The sequence below is a fragment of the Neophocaena asiaeorientalis genome, unplaced genomic scaffold (assembly GCF_003031525.2).
Source record: "Neophocaena asiaeorientalis asiaeorientalis breed wild unplaced genomic scaffold, Neophocaena_asiaeorientalis_V1.1 scaffold684, whole genome shotgun sequence".
Taxonomy (NCBI): Eukaryota; Metazoa; Chordata; class Mammalia; order Artiodactyla; family Phocoenidae; genus Neophocaena; species Neophocaena asiaeorientalis.
This window is the reverse complement of record NW_020174048.1, coordinates 606,641-614,617: the sequence shown is the minus strand read 5'-3', so window position 1 is coordinate 614,617 and position 7,977 is coordinate 606,641.

The window sequence follows — 7,977 nt, the reverse complement described above, 5'->3', positions numbered from 1 at the left end:
CCAAGCCCACCTTGGGTCCGAGAGTTAAGGGGCAGAGTTCAAGGCCAGAGCTGGGGACCCGGGAGAAAGTGCGGTGTTGAGAGGTGCAGTTGCCTCCCCCACGCAACGCCCTGTCTTTATTCTCTAAGCTGCAGGCTCTTGGTTGCACTCAGAGCAGTGCGGTTTCCTGCAAGGATGAGGGTGGGTCTCACTGCATCGCCTCTGAAGGGGACCGCCCAGGAGACACCTTCGCTGTCTGGGGTCACCCACGCAACGCCCTGTCTTTATTCTCTAAGCTGCAGGCTCTTGGTTGCACTCAGAGCAGTGCGGTTTCCTGCAAGGATGAGGGTGGGTCTCACTGCATCGCCTCTGAAGGGGACCGCCCAGGAGACACCTTCGCTGTCTGGGGTCACAGGACGCTTCTGGGAGCCCAGGTTTACAAAAGTAAAGACAAACTGGGGCATCTTCTTTTCTTAAAATATGTGTGAAAACGAAGTTCCCATCCGTCAGCGGTGAAGGGAATTTCTTGGATTGAATGGTTCCATTTTCTCTGAGCGAACCTGACATCACACAGCTTATGACAGCAGAACTAAGGAAAAAACCCAGGTCATTTTTCACCCCACCAAATCCACTGCTTTTTCTATTGCTATATTTGGGTATTACCGTGGCAGTGCATAAGGTACGGGGTTTTGATACAGGGTCACTTTATATTTAGAATTTGAGATTTTGGAGTTAACGTACTTCAGTGAAGTTACGCGTTACATGATGTCACAAAAGAGCACATTTACAAAAATTACTAGAGCGCGTTCTGTTCCTAGGCTGTGGTGCAGTGTTGCTCAGCAGTGGTAGTTATCTTTTATTCCTAATGAAAACATATTCTCCTAATTGTTCGAAACCATCTAAGGACTGATAAGTGTACAATGTATTTTATAGGTGTAATTCAGTTAATCTCCCAAGAGAACTATCTGTGGGATGCACGTAAACATACCGGTTAAATTGTACGTCTTCGTTTCTTCCACTCCAATGACTGAGACTGTGGAGAACAGACTATAAAAATTGCACCGAAGAGCTTTATTCTCTTTTTATCGCCTGTCACGTTATTGCTGTGGCGCCCATAGTTGGTGGTGAAACATTGCGATCCGATGCTGCTAGCAATGAAACGCCGACTGTGACTTGCACATTGAGTTTAGGTAATGTACCAGAAAACGTTGCATGAAAACACTAATTTTCTCAATATATATTAGTAGACACGGTGTTTACCAATGAGAAGTGAAGATGTTTTTAAACAGTTTGTTAACTTGAAGTCTTGGCCGGGATGCACGTAAATGCTGTCTAGCTGGTGTTAGATCTGGGGGCAGCGGCATCCTTGGGGCTGCGAGGTCTTGGCTGCACGGTTCCCGCCCAGCTGGCCCAGCAGCATCCTTGGTCACGTGGGCCCTGGCTCCAGGCTCACTCGCTGTTTACAGTTTCAGAATCGCCGGTGTTCCTGACATCACTCCAGACAGGCACAGCTCCCCTCTTTCCTCTGCTCCATGGAGACTGGGCTTTCCATCAGCTCCTGGAGGAGGACCCAGGGGGTGAATGACCGCCCGTTCACCCTCGAGCCGGTCATTGCGTTGAAGGAGCAGGCGCTTTTATAACAATGTGTGTCATACAAAGAGCCGGTTTAATGTAATTTGTCTGGTCTGCAAAAAATAAAATAAGGAAGTAGGAGATATGTTATTATCAGCCTGAGGTGACGCCAGCATTCAAACATTTGATTATCTTATTATTGAGCACTGTTTCCAAGAAGGACCTCTGTCTCTTAGCCTTTCTTAAGAAACCTGTTCCTAAGGAGTCATTGTTGTCTGAGAGCACGAGGGAAAAAGTAGCATCTCGTGGTTGTTAAAGTGGTCGATCTGAACACGGTCTGAGAAGAGCTTCTCCTGGCTTTGCCCCGTGGGCTCTGTCCTTAGTACTGTGACGTGTTTGGACCCCAGTATTTGGTGGGCTTCATTCTTGTGCCATTTTGAACATCCACCACACAAAGTATGGAAGAAGGGTCAGAGTCTGAGCGTGTCCTGTGGCTCGCGGGCACGGCTGAGAGCTCATGAGGAGCGTGGGCTTGTTTGCAGGAAGTCTGGCAGCTGGCGATGCTGTGCTCGTATTCCCGCTAAGGGCACGGGGATGAGCCAGGCCGTTGTCTCACCTTGCAAACAGCTACCAAGGTCCAAACGAGCGCAGAGCAACCCGACACGGAAGCGGGCCCTTTCTGCACTCTAGCACCAGACCAAATCATGCATCAGTTCCACAGCCACATTGAAACGCAGTGGTGCAAGACAGCTGTGGATGGTGGAACGAGATGGCTGCCACGGACGCACCCTGCAGCCAACCAGAGGCAGAGTCTAGTGGGAGGGGCCACCTCTAGTGGGAGGGCCGTCTCCTCTAGACCCAGAGTCCAGGGAATGAGGTGGGCCTTCAGGTGGGAGGTTGGAGTTTGCTTCCGTTTTCGCATTTATGTTTATAGCATAATTATTATCACCTCATAGTGACATTCTTATGACCTCAAGACTAGGACTGACTGGACTGTATTTTAAAGGATTTAGACAAAAAGAGAAGAGAAGTATCTTTCAATGTAATTTGATAAATACATTTTTATACAGCTTTATTTTAGTATAAGAAAGCTTTGTGTATGGTACGCATTTGGAACATACGTAAAATCCCAAAGAAGTAAATCAAATCACCCTAATCTCATTCCCAGAGAGAACTCTTTGTTAACGGGTGGGCGTGAGCCATCAAAGTAGGCATTGCTATCATAAACATCACATAGATCCTAAAAACCCTCAGTTTTGCAAAATTTTAAAAACACAAATGGGGTTGGGGCAGACTCCCCAAATCCCTGGCAGTTGGTAACTAGAGCCCTGACGGAAATGGATGGTGTAATCCGAATGCCCCTCCAGGGAACCCTTGGCAAGATCTGGAGAAATCTGTGGATGTCGTGACTGGGGATGCCCTGCATCGAGCGGTGGAGGCCTGCAGTGCTGCCAACAGCCCCCCCACACACACATGGGGTGGCCCCATAACCAAGCGTCAGCCGTGCCAGCGTCGAGAAAGCCAGCCCTACCCACTTACTCCCAGAGGGCCAGCCGGGCCTTCCCATAATGGCCACTCACCACCCCTCTCCTCATCTGCCCCTTCCTGACTCGGTTATTTCTGCATTTGTTTAGTCACTTCCAAACACACGCTGCACGAGAGCACAGAGATGAGTAGGACGCGCCCCGGCCTTGGAGACCGCACGGTCCGGGCAGGGAGGTGATCTCGGCTATACCAACGACATCAGTTCGCCTTCTGTCTGTTCATTCATCTAATCTTACAACCGCCCAGAGAGAAAGTCCTATGATAACTTTCACTTCACAGATGCAGAACTCGGTACATTAACAATCACAATAGATGGAAGTGCCAACATCAGCCGCAAATAATGCTGTCGTATCACAGCAAGTATTTACTGGGTTCTTTCCACGCCAAGGGCTATGGATAAAGTGGTGAGCAAAACACTATTTTTTTTTAATAAACACAATTTACTGTGACAATTGGTTATTTTAATCATATATGCAAACTTACAAATAAATTTTATTTTTTTAAAGAACAGCTAAATTAAAAACTCTCCCCTAAGGACATCAGCAAATGTAATGAGTTGATTGAGGGGGATTTTGTTTCTCTCATCCCAGTTTTCTAGGGACAGTTTTCATGCTATATCAATGAAAAAGAAAAAAAAATGTACAGAATAAGAATTAAATTTTCGACTTATAGAAATTATTTTCCTGAGTGTAGATGCTACAATTGTGTGGCTATTTGGTTTTTTCTACATAAGTTTTCTTACTTCTGTGGCGGGTTGCTGTGTATGTAGCAATGAAGACACAGAAAAGACCCTAATCAGTGTTGTCCAATATGGTCGCCACTAGCCACGTGTGGCTTTTAAAATTTTAAAGTTGGATTGAAATGATTCAAAGCCAAAGAAAATGAAAACGTGGGTCTTCATTCGCACCAGCCACACTTCACGTGCTCTCCAGCCACCGGAACAGCGGCCACGTCGCAGCCGGGCTGACGCACGTTCCCGGCACCGCACGCAGTTCTGCTGGCGGCACGTGAGACCCCGTGTATCTGATCGTCACCTCGCCACGCAGGCGGGGTCTGCTGCAGTCCCCCACCTCCGTTCAGCCCGCCTTGTGAGTGTAGGAGCACATGGCCGTGTCAAACAAGGTGACATAATTTCTGTGACTGCAAAAATTTTTTTCTTTGATGCCTTGAGAGAGGAGAACCAGATTTTATATGAATATGCTTTCAAATTTGGCTTGAAAAAGTGCTCTGACTGTGAGACCCCATGAACTGTTCAGAGTCCCCAAGACCCCACAGCCCTGTCCCGGGATGAGAGGGAGTTCCCCAGCGGTGTCTGTGGGACCAGGACCGGTACGCAGAGCAGACCCCAGCCCATGACGGGACGGTGTCCGTGCAGGATCCACCTACATCTGAGCACGGGTGTGACAGCTGCTTAGACCCCAAACCCTCTTCATTCCAGTGAGTCCCAGCCCTGAGGGCCGTCAGAGGCTCCCGCAGGTCTAGGCTGTGGTGTGATTGCGCTAGGATGGCACAGAGAATGGAAAGCAAGAACTTGAACGTTTCCTTCAATTACCAGGTTTTCCATCATCAGTTCCCTGCTTTTAGGAAACACCAAGATCAGAGCAAACAATTGACTTGGAATAGTGTGTGTGTGTGTGTGTGTGTGTGTGTGTGTGTTCCTGAGATGGGATTGACATAGAACATTGTGTAAGTTTAAGGTGTACAATGTGTCGATTTGATACATTTATGTATGGCAATGATACCACCACAGTGTTAACTAACTGGTCTCTCAAGCCACGTAATTGTCCTTTCTTCTTTGTGGTGAGAACATTTCCGATCTAGTCTGTTGGCAACTCTGGAGTTCATAGTACAGTACCGTTGATGTAGTCTCCCTGCTGTGCGCTAGGTCCCCAGGACTCACTTACCTTCTAGTTGTGACTTTGAACCCTTTGAGCAGCATCTCTCCAGTTCCTCCACCCCCAGCCCCTGGTAACCACCATTGTGTTCTCTGCTGTTATGAATTCAGTTTTTAAAATTCCACCTGTAAGTGAGATCATACAGAGTTTGTCTGTCTCTGTCTGGCTTTTCCCACTTGGCACGATGCCCTCGAGGTCCGTCCGTGTCGTTGCAAAGGGCAAGATCGCCTTCTTTCTCGTGGCTGCGTGATACTCCCTTCTGGGTATGAATCCAGAGGAAATGAAAACGAGGTGTCGAAACGATATCTGCTCTCCCATGTTCGCTGCCGCTTTATCCACAATGGCCAAGATACGGAAACATCCCAAGTGCCTGTCAACGGCCATGTGCGTGCTGTGAGGACCGTGTGTGAGAAGTGAGGAATCCCTTCCTGCCTCAGCGGGCCAGCTCCCTCGGGGACCTCCCTGTCTCTTGTTTAGCCCACGGGCCTCGGGACCATTGGTTGGCAGCCCCAGAGGGTGGTTACCTGCCGGCCAGCGGGGTCATTCGTCAGCACCGGGGAGAAGTGTCCCCGTCCCCACGGGCCCTGAGCCACGGGGGGCGGAGGGTTCCCTTTACTCCCATGACTTCCTAGATTCTCGCCCGGCAAGTCCCAGGTGGGGGCAGTTCACGGCCAGCGCACACCTGGCACCACGCTGCCCAGTCCGCAGAGCGAGCCGGCACACGCCCTTGGAGGCAGGGCCTCTGAGAGCGGGCGCGCCGCGCATGGCTGGGCCGGGCTGCGCCTCCCTGCAGCTGGTGGCTGACGCCATTTTGCTCTCGCTTTGTTCCTCGCAACCTCTTTGCACTGAACCCCAGGTGCAAGTGAAACGGTCACAAAAGAAGTATCTGGGTTAAATGCGCGCTAAACAGGTTGAAAATTGTTGCTCATTGTCTGCAAGCAGATGCAAGCCTCAAACGAATGCAAAACATCAAGGCAGATGCAGAGGGAGGGCGAGTGGAGGTGGGTCCCAAGTGCTTGCTTCTGAGTGGGCGATTCGGGCCTCCTCCCGGCTGCCAGTCCGAGGGGCTCGGGGACCAGCTGCCCGACGGACACGGAGAGCCGTGGCCTGAGTGCCGGGGAGCCAGGAAGGACCCACGGCCTCGGGTCATTGGCTCCGTGACAATCTCTAGCTCTCGAATCAGGGGTCTTTGTATTTCCAGCATCTTGGGAAGGCCTGTAGTGAGCCCCAAGCTCACTCCTAAAGTTTGTGTCCTGGGCAACTTCACGTGGTGACCCGGGAGCCTCTCCCGTCCCCGCACCGAAGCCCCTGCGCCCGTGCACAGCAGGGCCCCATCCAGGTGGCTCAGCGCATACCTGCGTTCTTTGCTTTTCCCCTGGGTGCACCCTGTGTGTTCTGCAAGTTGCTGACAGCTCACATGTACATGATGTAGCCCTCAGCCTGGCCTCAGGTACAAACCTGTTGAATATGGTGCTTGGATTCCTTGACGGTAACTTGGTAACAGAACCTGGACCTGTTGTCACCAAGCGATCATGGGAAGTTCTCCTCACCATTATGGCTCCATTAGAGACGGTCCTAACACGTCTCGTCTGTGCTGGGCATTTCAAAGAGCACTGGACTCTGACCTCCGTGGGTAGACTCACTCTTTGTACAGACCGGGGACCGAGGCAGGATGCAGTCGGCCCAGGGCGGCCAAGGGCTCAGAGTCCGGCCCGGACACCCTGTGAAGTCTGCGCAGACAGCTCCACTGACTAAAAGGAGAGGAGAGGCCAGAAGCCCAGTCCTTCCGTTCTCAGTATTTTAGTGTGAAGAAGGCAATATTTGGGGGAATAAAAGGCAATATTTGGGGGAATAAAAGGTAATATTTTACCTTTTAAAATCTGACTTTTGATCAATTGAAATTATTTTAACTCTGCTCCATAAATGTTTTGCCAAAGGGGCTGAAAATGAACTCTTAGACCAGCAAACTGCTTTAAACTCTGCTCGCCCTTTGCCACTTACTGCAGAAAATTTAAAATACCTACATGCTGCTTAAAGATGTAAACCTTTCTACCGCTTCTGTACTCTTCACGTGTCACCTGATCATGGGGGGAGGGGCTCCAGTTATCTCGCAGGAATATCGGACTTCTGTTGAGTTAGGTGTAACTGGATGGTCTGACAGCTCGGTCAGGACCCGGCGTCTGAGAGAAGACGGTTGGCGGGCGGGCGCTGGTCCCACTTCCCTGGGAGCAGGTGCGGCCAGGGTCCCCTGGGCCTCAGTTTCCTCTCTGGGTCTCGAGCAGAGATGCCTCCCGTGTCTGCTTCACGTCCGAGAACTGAGCGGTTCTCCACACAAAGCTTTTCCTCACTGCCTGTGGTTCATCACTATCTAAACACTGGAAGGAAAACCACTGGAAACTTATTTTCTATATTAATAACATTATTTTTTTCACAAACGTGCACTGAACCCTACAGGCCATGAGCACAGCGAGAAAAGGCAGCATTTTAAACCCATTAAAGCCGGAAGGCGTCTTTGTGAGCCTCCCCGTGTCCTCACGAGGGGAAGCAAGTAGCGTTAAATTCACGAGGCTGTTTTCTGTGTCCGCGATACGAAGCAGAAAATGGAAACAGGATTAGTGGGGGAGACACAGCATAGAAGGCTCCAGAGCCTTTATTATTTCTCCTTTATTAAGTCCAGACAAGATAAGGAGCCCCGCTGCTCCTGGGATGTGGACAAGTGGCCGTCTAGAACCCTTGCAGGCAACAATTATCTTGATAAGTAGCCCGGCGGTGCTCGGCCTCCCGTGTCCTCCGCGGCGGGGCCGGCGCAGGGTCCGCTCCCCCAGCCGCTCTCAGCCTTCACAGAGCACACGCCCACACCCGGAGCCGCCAGGTACGACTCGCTCATACGCTCCCAGGGCGGCCGGAGCGGAGACATCAGCGAGGTTGATCGATGGCACCCCCCAGCCCCCCGCCAAAGCATCTCCAGTTCCCATTAGCAGGGGGC